The 14,714-nt window shown below is 39.4% G+C and overlaps 1 pseudogene; it reads left to right on the top strand.

Annotated features, from left to right (window-relative positions):
* The first annotated feature begins 1,050 nt into the window (after window positions 1-1,050).
* Window positions 1,051-1,912, top strand: LOC125080477 (ADP/ATP translocase 2-like; annotated as a pseudogene).
* The last annotated feature ends 12,802 nt before the right edge of the window (window positions 1,913-14,714 follow it).

The raw sequence follows: 14,714 nt of genomic DNA, 5'->3' as shown, positions 1-14,714 counted from the left end.
TAACTTCTGCATCAACATGGACAGAACTGGAGGAGATTATGCTAAATGAAATAAGTCACGCAGAGAAAGTCAATTATCATATGGTTTCACTTGTTTGTGGAACATAAGGAATAGCATGGAGGACATTAGGAGAAGGAAGGGCAAAACGAAGTGGGGGGGAATCAGAGAGGGAGATGAATCATAAGAGACTGTGGATTCCAAGAAACAAACTGAGGGTTTTAGAGGGGACGGGAGGGGGGGATGGGTGAGCCAGGTGATGGGTATTAAGGAGGGCACAGATTGCATGGAGCACTGGGTGATATAGGCAAACAATGAATCATGGAACACTACATCAAAAACTAACGATGTACTGTATGGTGACTAACATAATTAAAAATTATACAAAAAGAATTATTTCAAAGGACTTTTGATTTTATTTTTAGTGGAATATTTTCCAAGATTTAATGGTAACAGTACTATAATTTTGAAATTATTTTATGTATCTGTAGGACAGAGAAAATTAGGAAATAGATTACTAGGGACCCAGATTTTCAGTGGAAACAACAAGAGACACAAATAGAACATCAAAGAAGAAAAATTGTAATAAATGTTAGTTTGAAATATCACTGAAAATTCATGATTTTTTTAAAGGTGTGTATATAGATCCCTGTCATTATCCTTGATGGAGTATCATCCTTAAAGTCTGAGCATCACTAGTCTGATTATTTTGATTTCCATAAACTATTCCCCAGTTAAATGAACTAGGACTTCCTTGAGAAATGGCTTAAGTACAAGGTGAGAGTAGAGCATCTTCTTGTACAGAAAACACAGAAGTGGTCAAATATGACATACAAGGCAATGGAGAGGAGCTAGCACTGATAATATTTGGTCTACTTGAGACATCAAGAAGAATAGGGACTGTAATTCACTGAACACATTGAATCCATAAAAGTCCACAAGTCCGCACTTATATTTAAAAAACAAAACAAAACAAAACAAAACCAGAGCCCTGGAGTTGCAGCCAGTTCCTACTGCAGTCCCACAGTTACCCATCTCCTCTTTCCTTTCAGCATGACCAATACTGCTGTGTCCTTCACCAATGACTTCCGGGTGAGTGGAGTGGCTCAGCCATCTCCAAGACCATGGTAGCACCCACTCAGTGGGTAAGCTGTTGCTGCAGCATGCCAGCAAGCAAATCACCACAGATAAGCAATACAAGGACATGATATACTGCATGATCTGTGTCCCCAAGGAGCAATGAGTCCTGTCCCTTTTGCCTGGTAACCTGGCCAATGTCAATGGATACTTCCATGCTCAGGCTCTCAATGTTGCCTTCAAAGATAAGTACAAGTGGATTTTCCTGGGTGGTGTGGACAGTAGAACCCAGTTTTGGCACTACTTTGCAGGGAATCTGGCATCAAGTGGGGCCACATCTTTGTGTTTTGCGTATCCTCTTGATTTTGCCTGACCAGGCTAGCAGTGGATGTGGGCAAAGCTGGGGCTAAAAGGGAATTCAGAGGCCTCTGTTACTACAAGTCTGCAAATCTGGTGGAATTAAAGACCTAAACCAAGTTTAGGTTGCCTAATCCCTCAGCTACCAAGCTGCCTACTTCCAGATCTATGACATTGCAAAAGGAATGCTTCCAGATCCCAAGGATACTCCGATCTTCCTCAGCGGCATGATTGCACCATCTATCGCAGAGGTTGCTGGGTTGACTTTCTCTCCATTTGACACTGTTTGTGGCCATGTGATGGTGCAGTCAGGGTGCAAATGAAGTGACATCATATATGAGGCACACTTGACTGCTGGAGGAAGATTGCTTGTGATGACGGAGCCAAAGCTTTTTTCAAAGGTACATAGTTCAATGTTCTCAGAGGCATGGGTGATCCTTTTGTGCTTGTCTTATATGATGAAATCAAGATATTCCCATAAGTTATTTCCTACTCTTTGCCCCTCATGAATAGGCATGTTGTATCATATAATGTGTCTTGAACATTACCGACAGGCTGTTGGTTGTCTGTTTATCAACAGCAACTATTTACTGGCTGAAAATGAGAAGTGATAAAACTTATCTGACCTGTTTTCTCTTAAAGCCATTTCCATGATGATGGGACTCAATTGTATTTTTTTTATTTCAGTCACTCCTGATAAATAAGTTTGAAGAAACAAAAAATATCAGAAACTTAAAAATAAGTAAGTAAAAATTTTAAAAAAGAAATTAATCTATTTGCCAGCATTAAAGGTAATAGATCATCTCCTTACTCAGGAAATTGGTAATTTAAGGTTAACTAGAATTTATCCTCCATCATTGGAAGGACGTATAATGCATACTCGGTTGACAAAGGGAAGTTTTTTTAATGTTTTGAAACAGAAAAAAAGGTGTTCCTGAAAATGAATGAAGGGGGAAATGACAAAAGTAGAAAATTACAAATACAGCAAACTTTAGTGAGATGTGTTCGGGCAAGAATTATCAGTAAATACTAAATCCAGTAAGTAAAAGTTTGGGGGGGCATGGAATAGGACATCTGCACAGAACCAGAAGATCTGGCAGTGACGAAAGGAAAACATATTTGTACAGTGGAAAAAATCTGTCATGATCTTAACCAGGTGATCAAATTAGCAACACTAATGGTGAAGCTGTGAGAGGTCATGTGGTCTTGAAATGGTATAGTATGAACTATGCAGATCATATATGTGTGTCCTTACCAAAAGTATTTACCCTGACTCTACTGGTCTAGCATCTTCACATTGTCAATGTCATGAATAAAAGAGTCTAGATTAAAAGAAACATAATGACCAATGCATGATTTTATCGATAGTTGGATGAAACCACTCTACAGGGCATTTAGGAGACAACGGAAGTGTGTATTATAGACTAGTTGTCAAATGACCTAAGAAAACTTCATCTTTTTAGGTGCAATATGGTATCATATTATAAGGAAATATTCTCATTTTTGGAAGATATTTGCTGAATTGTTTGTAATGGAACTGTCATGAGATTGCAAATTACTTTAAAATGGTTCAGTAATAGTTTGATAGATGACAGAGCAAACAGAGCAAAATGGCAACATTTTTTCAATGTGAGTGATAGATATATGATTTACTACTCTTTCAACTATTCTTTCTGTGCAACTGAAAACATCTATAATTATAAAAATTTATAAATTGTCATTTTTATATCATCTACTTTTTAAAAACACGTAAGGCATGGCCAAGCTTGCAGCTGCCAGTGGTCCCTGTGAGAAAAACCAAATGGAGTTAACTTCAAAAATCCTCTAATGTGTAAAGGCATCAAAGAGTTGCTGATACAACCAGAATTTGAGGGCACAGGATTCTAGAGCAAGGAGAACTGCAGAGAGATGTGCTGACTTCTGCAGCCTCTTTTGTTCTGGGAGATGTTTGCCAAATCCAGGCTCAGGGCAAGAGGCGATGCACCTGGACTTGGCCTAAGCACAGGGTTGCTGCTGGTGGATGGAGAAACCAGAGACCTTTAGTGGTCTCAGGGAAAGACAAAACCAAAGATTTGAAGGGCTGATAGTCAGGTAGTAACAGTAGGGCAGAGCACTAAGTGTAATTCATCGGTTATTTTCTCCCTAAGACATTTGTCAAATTCTGGAGCTGTCAAGGGCATTATTAGGTTAACACCCATGAAGAAATCTGCTGAAAAGCTGAGGGGAGTTTTTGGCAGTGCCCCTGCAATGTACATGAAGATTCAAGTTCAAGACCACCAGGGGAAGGTACCCCAGTGAACATACAAGCCTCTTGGTTAGATCTTAAAAACTATCCTTTAGGTACAGAAGAAAATTAGAGGTGGACAGAACCTTTGAGAAACCGCAGCCAGTCTTAACTCTGCCTAATCCCTGACTGGATTAGAGGAATCAGCTATCACTCCATCTGCTGCCGGAGATTAAATGATAAAGCCTCTGAGAGCAATTAACGTCATCTGGATCCTTTACAATGACCACCACGGGTCTCAGTGCAACGTAAAGATGACAACATCCAGAAGCATAAAAAGAAACATCCCTTTTTGCCACTTTAAGAGCAAGAGGAGGGGTGCCTGGGTGGTTCAGTTGCTTAAGTGGCAGACTCTTGGTTTGGGGTCAGGTCATGGTCTTAGGATTGTGGGATCCAGCCCCATGGGGGGCTCCCAGGTTCAGTGCAGAGTCTGCTTGAGATTCTCTCTCCCTTTCATTCTGCTCCTCCCCCAACTCACACTCTCTAAATAAATAATGTCTTAAAAAAATAAAAAGAGCAAGGGGAAACTTCTTCAAACTTAGTCCTCTGACTTGTCACATCTCTTTGCCAGTGCCTATACCAATCATTTGGTAAAGATGATGAGATGCTCATGACTGGCTTAAACTGATTAAGGCTCATCATTCCCTTTACTCCCAATGGCCCTGGAGAGGGACTCAGCCTTTTTAGAAAGACATGGACTCTTAGGGGAGGATGAACCCAATCAGGCTCTGTTAGCAAGAAAAGAGGGAATGATCATGGAGAAGGCAACTAACAATGTTTTCACATCATCTACCAGCCATTAGTATGGGACGTTGGGCAAGCTATTCAGTCTCTTTGAGCTGCAATTTTCTCATCTGTAAAATTTAGATAATACCTCAAAAAGGCTGCTGTACATATTCAATAAGGTTATAGCTATATAAAATTATATTTATATGTAAATATATATATATTTTAAATTACCAAATGTCTAGCTTATTTTTAGTGCTTCAGTAGTGTTGGCTAATACTGTTTGCAATGGTTTTGAGTCTCCCTTTAGACATCTTCCAGCTGCCAGTGTCTTTTTAAGCAAGACAGCTCAATCCCAACCCAAATGCCAGGTGTGTACCCAATAGCCCAGACAGTAGGACTGGTATCTACCTTGCTTTTGCTTCTTGGTGCACTATTCTGACACCTGGAGAGGCATCTCCAGGAAAGTGGGCCATCAGAGTGTGAATTGTGACCCACAGGGAAAACTTCTTTTCCCACCATCACTCACTTCCTCTCTGGTCCCTAATTCTGCCTTTCACAGTGTATTAATTTATTACTTTTCAATTAACAAGAGTACAGGATTCAGTGGTAAGCCAGTGGATATAAGAACCATAGGACAAATGGCTGGTGTTCTAAGAGCTCCATCTTTACTGAAAGATTTGGGATGGGTAGGGATGTAGAGTTAAATAATTTAATAAGATTTATACTCTAATCAAGTTGAATGAAAGTAAATTTAATACCAAAGTAAATGTGATATGGAGAACACAAGATTATCATAGATTTTATAAATAATATGTAAGACTTGAGGAAAATTTCTGTTTGTAGTGACTGACCACCTTCCTTTGCCTTTAGGGTCACTGCATAGGAAAGGTTTCAGAGCACTGTGCTTCTGATTAAATGCGTCTTCTGGACGTTTTCTTTTTAAGGCAAATACTAGGAATCTCTACTGAGTTTAGCACAGAGTTTGTTTTGTTTTATTTTGTTTTTTCCTTTGAATAACAGGAGTGATGGGAATGCATGTTGGTAATGGCTACCTGTGGGGGAGGTGTCAGTCCCTGAAAGGCTAGGACAAAGGTCTCAGATGAGGGAAAGAGGAGAATAGATGTTGTTTTGTCTAGGGCCACTCTCAGAGGTTCAGCAAAATTTGATGAAACAATAAACAATAGACACTAGAAGTGTGGACAAATGCTCATGGCTGTGCCATCTGCTGTTTTAATCACTCTGGCCAATGCACTCTAAGCGATGGTTATTTCTATTGCCCAATGGGCACAATGGCGCCTCCTTTCCTGCGTTCACAGTGAGAATCAAGTTAAGGAAGCTGATGCACGTGAAATATTCAGTATGGTTCCTGGCACAAAGTGAAGTGTTTAAGAAACATGATAAAACCTATGACCAACTCAAGGGTTCAAAAAATTTCTTTTTATGATTACTGAAATTCATGTCTATGAATGAGGATTCTGTGATCACAAGGACTGCTATTTCTCCCTTATTGGAAGGACACGCCTGACTGTGATAATTCTAACACCAGGGGCATATTTTGTGAAGGAATTATCCCAAGATAACTCAGTCTTGTCCTTGATTATGTAACTAACTATTCTTGGTAACCTGCTCTGAAACAGGAGAGTTTACTAGTTAAATTCCTTTACTAGTTAATACAACCAAGTGTGCTGGATATAAGCAGGCTGGAGGCGACAAAGATAAATCAGATATAGACCGACTTTTAAAATAACTCACCCTCAAAAAACCCTCCAAAAAATAAAAACAAAAACAAAAAAACCCAACTCACTGGCCAGGAGGGAAGATAGGGCTGTCGGTATCCATCTTAGCAAGATAGAAAGTGCTAAGTGCCTCAAGGTTACAAATAAAATACCATGAGAGTTACAAAGAAACCACATGTTGTCCCCACTTCAAAGCCAGATTAGTTACAAATGAAGGGGAATTAGATTTTTTTAAAAACATTTTATTTATTTGACAGAGAGAGCACAAAGAGGGGGAGCAGTAGGCAGAGGCAGAAGCAGGCTCCCCACTGAGCAGGGAGCCTGATGCGAGGCTCCATCCAGGACCCTGAGATCATGACCTGAGCTGAAGGCAGATGCTTAACTGACTGAGCCCCCCAGGCATCCCGGGGAACAAGATTTAAAGGAGGAATATTCTCATCAAACTACTAATAGACACTCATTTGGTTTAATATAATAAGGCTGCTGTCTTGAAATCCTTCATAATTTTTGAACAAGGAATCTCACATGTTCACTTTTCACTGGGTCATGCAAATTATGTAGCTGGTCCTCGATGGGACCAGGAAAGTAGGTTGGGAAAAGGACAGGGTTCAGGATCTATCAGAGCAGAGGTAACAAAGCAGTTGCTCTTAGGGTCCTGGATTCCTCCACATCTGCTTACTATTCCTGCTACCAGCAGTAAATTATCTCACAATTTACTGCATTTATCATTTGGATTTTGCCTAAGTATGGCTTTTGCTTGCTGGTAACTTCTCAAGGACCTACTGCCTCATGGCCTCTTCGCTTGCCTTCCGCTAACTGTGCAGCTATTTCTTTAGCTTACATGAACCTGTGGAACAGGGACTGTGATAATTATATTCCCTTAGCCCTCTGAGGAAAATACTGCCATTATCTCTGTTTTACACATAAGGACCCCTGAATTCTTATACAATAATGGTAAAAGCCACACCATACCTAGGAACAAAGTGCTCTCAGAGCAAATATACATACTTGAGCAACTATAAATTTGGTAGTATATTTATGATTTCCAGGAGGAAGTAGCAACTGAGCTAAGGCTTTAAAGATCAGAAGCTTTTTTTAGGCTAAGAAAGACAGGAGGTTAGTCCAGGCAAAGGGAACAGCATTAGCAAAGGCATAGGGAAAGAGGATACGTTTCTTCTGGACCAGACATGTCTACTAGGGTTAGATATTGGGAAGAAGAGTGGCATGAACAGTTGTTTTTAAAAGAAAACTTTGGCACAAGAGTGGAGGATGGGGGGTGGGAAGTGGGAAGCAGGATTGAGGCAAGGAAGCAAAGGATAAAGGGAGAGGCAGTAATGGTTGCATGGTTTGAACTGGTACAGTGAGGAAACTGAGGGAACATGCACTCCAAGGAGAACCTGACAGAAGTGACTGAGCCCTAGCAAAAGTGTGTAGACAGAATTCAAAGTGGTCAGAACTGAGGGGAGGCTCTGTGATGACAGAGGGATGGGCAAGGGTCAATGGTGACCATTGGAAGAGAGTAATTAAAATCAGTGTTTTTTCATGTTAGTGACTCTCAAAGAATCCCAGTCAAAATGCTCTGCTTTGGCTGATGGGACAAGGGATCAGGAGTAGTGCAAGGTGCGGGAGAAGTTGAAAAGGAATTTAAATCCTCTGGTCTGCCAGAGCTAGGGAAGAGGTAGAGTAGGCAAGGGACCAGTGTGGGTTGTCAACAACTTCTCAGCATTTTGTCTGGCTTTCCCACTGTCTAGAGACTAGAATCTCTCACAACATCCATCTTCCAGGTACACCACAATTCTTCACCATCATGATAAATTAAATTCCTTTTCAGCTTTGATTTTCTTCATGCTCACAGCAGACTAGAGTGTGCAAAATACAAGGTCTGTTGGTCTGACTTACAAGAGGCTGGGACATTCTGTTCTATAAACATCTGTCATGAGACCAAAATAACCCATATCTTTAGTGGCCAAATTTTAACAGCTATAAACTGCTTCCTGCTTTTAGTGCAGAATCACTGACAAAATTCTTATTTTGGGGGTTCCACTGTTTAAAATAAAGAGGCATCTGAGTGACTTAGTCGGTTAAGCATTTAACTCTTGATTTTGGCTCAGGTCAGGATTTCAGGGTTGTGAGATCAATCCTCATGCGGGGCTCCATGCTCAGTCTGGAGTCTGCTTCTCTCTCTTTCCCTCTCCCTCTATCCCCTCATTACTTGCCCTCTCTCTCTCTAAAATAAATAAAGCTTTAAAAAAATAAATAAATAGGTGTGCCTGGGTGGCTCAGTCATTAAGTGTCTGCCTTCCGCTCAGGTCATGAACCCGGGGTCCTGGGATCGAGCCCCACATCAGGCTCCTTGCTCAGCAGGAAGTCTGCTTCTTCCTCTCTCACTCCCCCACTTGTGTTCCCTCTCTCGTTCTCTCTATCTCTGAAAAATAAATAAATAAATCTTTTGAAAAAATAAAAACATTTCTAAAAATATAAATAAATGTATTACAGAAGATTCCAATATGTGTGAAGAAGAAATTAAAAGTCATCCACAATATCATCACCTAATGAAAATTACTAATAACACGTTACAACCAGCCTGCTCCATACACACATTTTTCATATATCTTGCAGTCGTACACACTATACTATTTTTCAGCTTTCTTCTTACCAATATTTTGTGTCTCCATTAACAAGACAATGAATATGATTTTACATTATTCTTAACTGTAAAACATCCTCATGTATAAATGTTAAAAGTGATTTTTTTTGGTATTTCATAATGTTTTTATTTCATATTTTCTTTAAAAAAAATTTTTTTTTTAGTGTTCCAAAGTTCATTGTTTATATACCACACCCAGTGCTCCATTCAATACATGCCCTCCACAGTACCCAAGTAATCTCTACCCCCAATGTGGGGCTCAAATTCACAACCCCAAGATCAAGAGTGGCATGTCCTGGGGCACCTGGGTGGCTCAGTGGGTTAAAGCCTCTGCCTTCAGCTCAGGTCATGATCTCAGGGTCCTGGGATTGAGTCCCGCACCAGGCTGTCTGCTCAGTGGGGAGTCTGCTTCCCCCCAACTCTGTCTGCCTCTCTGTCGACTTGTGATCTCTGTCAAATAAATTTTTAAAAAAAATCTTAAAAAAAGAATCTTTAAGAGTGGCATGCACTAACTGTTTTAATCTGGTTGTATTTATACTTTTTCTACCTTATATTTGATTTTCTATGTTTTCACCTTCTTAAGTCTTCCATGTCAGTCAATCTTGTGCTTTTATTTGCCCAGGTCAATAGGATCTGTATGTCTTACCTGTGGGCCAGTGCTTCCTGCTCCTTAAGAAAGTCCAGTCTCACATCTACTTAGCCTGTGATGCTCCCCTCCCCAGACCTGTTGCCACCTGGCTCATTTCCCAAAACTCTCTAGCTCTGCCTGTAGAACATGGTCAGTCACCTAGCATTTTAAAGAGAAGCTTGCTATGGAGATCATGATCTTCTCTTTACGTTAAGGGCCAACACAGAGGAAAACCTTCCTTTCCCAGGCCATATATCTAAGTGTAATCTTTCCCAACTGTTTTGCAAATACCATCTTCTGGAGAAAGAGAGGAAAGAAAAGGAGAGAGGTGGGGGAAAGAGGAAGACAGAGGAATGGCTTGCTAGTTCACTGCAAACTCACTGAAACAAAACATAAACACCAAGACCTACTGGTGCTCAATCTATAATATCAGCCTTCTTTTATACTAAACCCAGCTCTCTTTGTCTTTTAGTTCCAAGTCTTTAAAGATTTTATTTATTTGACAGAAAGAGATCACAAATAGGCAGAGAGGCAGGCAGAGAGAGAGAGAGAGGAGGAAGCAGGCTCCTCGCTGAGCAGAAAGCCTGTTGTGGGGCTCAATCCCAGGACCCTGGGATCATGACCAGAGCCGAAGGCAGAGGCTTTAACCCACTGAGCCAACCAGGTGCCCCAGTTTCAAGTCTTTAATCTTGGGGAAATGACAGCATAAAGGCCCTCTGATGTTAAGTGTTAGGTCACTAAACGGCCATTCACTGGTATCAGGATTGAGGCCAGTAGGTAAGGAGAGGCACCAAAGAGAAGAAGGCTATCTGATATCATCAAACTGTGGAAGGAACAGATAAGGAACATTGTGTTATCTTGGGTGGCTCACATAACTCCTCTATACATAATTTGCTGGATCTGTAAAATTGAGTGGTATACAGTAAGTGCTCAATAAATGCTAGACTATTTTTTTCAGCACCTCATACAGTGTTGGGCTTATAACACTTATTTGATAAGTTTCATAGAATGGATATTAATTGAATGTAATCATTGCTGCTATGGTAGAGGTATGTATTTCAGACTATTCCATAGTCTGTTAAAACAAACAAAGGCAGAGGACATCATTGTTCTGATTCCACATTGTCCAAGCAATCTTCTGACAAATTTGGGTTGTCTCAGGGCAGGTATGCCCAAGCATTCTGATTATTAGAAATGACTAGTCCTCTTTTAAAATGAATGAGCATTATCTTGCTTGGTTTGTGGCAGTCAGTCCTTTAGAACCTGGTCAGTTCTTGGTGGATCATATTGTGTCCTCCACAAATAGTTGTTGAATAAATGGATAGATGAATGAATAAATAAATTTGAGTTCTTATATCTTAGAAGATAAACCATTATGTACTATTGATTCCATATTATGGTGGTCTTCTCTATTGAAATCAGGGATAAAGAGGGCTTGGCTCCACTAACCAACTCTTTTCGATGCAAGAAGAAGCATAAAAGAATTAATCATCAACATCATCCAGTTATAGAGTTGAAAGAAAATGTGGAACAATTCTGCACAATAAAGTATCCCTGACCTCATGAAATTTAAAATCTGAAGTCACTTTCCAGGTGTTTTTCAGCATCATTCCTCTTCCCCTCCCATGCCCCCCACACACATCTTCTACCTCCACTTCCAAGCTCTAAACCAGTATCTTCCAAAATCTTAGCAAAGAGCTCCCATAACAGAGTCTACGTTATATATTTTGGAATAACTTTGGGCACAGTTACAACATTAATGAGATTCAGAATCTATAGGAATAGGATGTCACTTGAGTTTTAGGACAATTGATACTAGAAAAATGTGCTGCTTTTAATCCACCTTACCTGGGAATTTTTTTATAATATAGAACGCCACATCCAGATGAATGAACACTCTTATTATTATTTCCTGTAGATTAATAACTGGGCTAACATTTCTAAATGTAGACAGTTGTTGATGGGACTGGCAGAGACATAATTACTGGCCACTCAGAAAAAGTAAAAAATCTGCATGTGGAATAAATCACACTGCTGAGCTAGGATGACATTGGTGGTTTGGGCAGAACTTAAAATCATGAATCCCCATCCACATATCTCAACTCACATCTTCCCCCCAAGTATGACCAGATGACATCATTTTTAAGGAAACTGTAGACTCTGAAATTTGATGATCATATATTTACATTTTTATCTAAGGTGGCCTTGCCTAATAATATAATTGTGTGTTTATAGATAGGGAACGTAGAGGAAGGGACATTAGTCACTAAGAGGAACTGCTTTCAGGTATGAGTAGAGAATAAGAAGAATAAAATGAGTGTAAGAAATCTGGAAACTACATATACCCTTAATGATGCTCAAAAACCAAAGAACAAAAAATACAACTAAAATTTGTTTTAATTACTTTTATTGAAGAGGCTATATACTTTTACTCTAATGCAACTCTAAGGCTGAAAAATAGGGTTCAAGACTTCATAAGCATTGTATTTGTATAGGTGTTTGGATGATATTGGACAATAAGATAAATGGGTTAGTGGAAATCTCTAGATAGACTCCAGAGGACTGAGATATAAAAATAATAAAATGATGAGGGGCAGTTGGGTGGCTCAGTTGGTTAGGCATCTCACTCTTAATTTCAGGGCAGGTCATCATCTCAGGGTTGTGGGATCGAGCCCAGCATCGAGTTCGGTACTCAGCATGGAAACTGCTTGGATTTCTCTCTCACCCTCTGCCCCTCCACCTGCTTGTCTCTAAAAATAAATAAGTAAATAAATCTTTTTAAAAAAATAATAAAATGGATGGACCTTGAGGGAATTCTGCTAAGTGAAATATGATTTCAGTTATGTGTTGAACCTAAAAAAAAATCTGAATTTAAAAAGAAATAGAGAGTAGAATGAGGGTTGTCAGGAGCTAAGGGGTGGTGGAAATGGGTGATGTTGATCAAAGAGTACAAACTCCCAGTTATGAGATGAATAAGTTTTGGGGATTCAATTTTCAGCATGGTGACTATAGTTAACAGCACTCCATTATATACTTGAAAGTTGCTATAAGAGTAGCATAATAGGAACAATAAAATGGTAGTTATGTAAGGTGATTTTTGTATTAACTAGCCTTCTTATGGTAATTATTTTAAAATATATATGTGTATCAAATCATCACATTTTATACCCTAAACTTATACAATGTTGTATATCAATTATATCTTAATAAAGCTGGAAAAAAATAAACCAGGACAATATGTATGAACAAGGGTGAATGAATGAAATAGAAAAAATAAATAAATAAAATGATGATAATAAAAATGATAGCTACTGTTAACCTAGCCTTTCCTAAGTGCCAGGCACTATGCTAGGACATATATAATTTCATTCTACCTTTTCCTTTTTTTAAATTCTATCTTTTTAAAACCATCCCACATGACCCTCTTTTACAGACGAGGGAACTCAGGCTTGAGAGCTATAGTAAACTTCCTGACATCTTAAAGCTGTTAAGTGCCAATGCAAGAATTGCAGCATAAATTTATCTTCCTCAAAAAACCCTGTGACTAGGCATCAGGGTGACTCAGTCGTTAAGCGCCTGCCTTCAGCTTGGGTCATGATCCCAGGGTCCTGGGATAGAGCCCCACATTGGGCTCCCTGTTCAGCAGGAAACCTGCTTCTCCCTCTGCTTGTGTTCCTTTCTAGCTGTGACTCTCTCTGTCAAATGAATAAATAAAAATCTTAAAAACAACAACAACAACAAAATCATGACTTTTTCCATCATAGTTGCCCACTTGAGTCTTTGCTTGGCTACTTCCTGGCTTTTATCAGAAGCAAGAAACACAAATTCTTATTTGTAAAAGAATCAAGATCCTAGTATCTACTTCATAAGATTGTTGGGAGGATTAAATTACCTAATGTTTTTTAAAGTACTTAAAAATACGACCTTGTTGCAACAAGTGTTAGCTGTTTACCCACGGTAATGCCACTAGCTTCCTGTGTGGGCAGGGATAACCACCAAACTTCTAGAAGCATTCTTTTCTTGTGGATAAAATGAAGAAGTCAGGCTATGTGATCTTACAAGTTTTTCCAGTTCTAACCTTCTTGCCTCATTTTTCCTTTCTGAAAAAGCAAATGTAGGGAGCCAGGAATAACCCTAGTAGCAGGTGGCAGGGAAGTAGGAAAGCAACTCCTTCCAGAAAACTCCTGCTCCTGAACAGTGGGTCAGAATGGAACAATGAGACAGACTCAAATTTGTAAAGGTTACCTGAAGTCCCAGGACAAATTCTACAAGCAGCAAAGGAGATCTTTATCATAATTTCTACTTAATTTCATTTTTGCTCTGCTTTTGAGAGCTGTTCTTATTTCCTTTCCAGAATTATAAACCACAATGAGGTTTTTGTTTGTTGTTTTGGGGTTTTTTGCTTATTCTTTATCTCCTTTCTTTTTCTCTTGAAGGAAAAAGAAGAGACACATTTTATTATAGCCAACTCCACAAGAATATATAGCCCTGCAAGTAGACTTGTCCTATCTGAATGTCAGCTCTGGATGTGTGGAGTTGAACTGTTTCCATGGTTTGCTTTACTGCGTGTGGCTCATATTTTTTCCTGCCATGAAAACTACATTTGGCAATGCTGCTATTCTGTCACCATGACAATTTAATGTCAAAGAAAATCCACGGGAAGAAAAAAGAACCTGTTTAATGCATTGAGAGTTGACCACCAGTTCAAAACGTATTATTATATCAAGTTGTGTTGACATATTTTGACAATTCAGGACAACTGTTTACTCAGTAGCCACTCTTATTTTTATCAACAAGGCTTTTGTAAAGCTACTTTTAATCAGCAACATCAGAATTTATAAATTCCTGTAGAGCCCTGGAATCGTTTAGAACAGAAGGGAGCTACCGAGAAAAGCTGAAAGACGTTTAGCTGAGAGTCACGGGTGGGATAGCTGATGTCAACTATGTATTTCGTATTCTTGTTTCTTCATTAAAAATTTTTAGAAAAAATCCTTTCAAGGTCATTATCAGGGTTAATCACTTTAGTTTTTTTTTTTGTTTTTTTTTTGAATTTTTTATTTTTTCAGCATAACAGTATTCATTATTTTTGCACCACACCCAGTGCTCCATGCAATCCGTGCCCTCTCCAATACCCACCACCTGGTGCCCCCAACCTCCCACCCCCCACCCCTTCAAAATTCTCAGATCGTTTTTCAGAGTCCATAGTCTCTCATGGTTCACCTCCCCTTCCAATTTCCCTCAACTCCCTTCTCCTCTCCA

The sequence above is a fragment of the Lutra lutra genome, chromosome 11 (assembly GCF_902655055.1).
Source record: "Lutra lutra chromosome 11, mLutLut1.2, whole genome shotgun sequence".
Classification (NCBI taxonomy): domain Eukaryota; kingdom Metazoa; phylum Chordata; class Mammalia; order Carnivora; family Mustelidae; genus Lutra; species Lutra lutra.
This window is presented reverse-complemented; position numbering and strand designations above follow the sequence as displayed.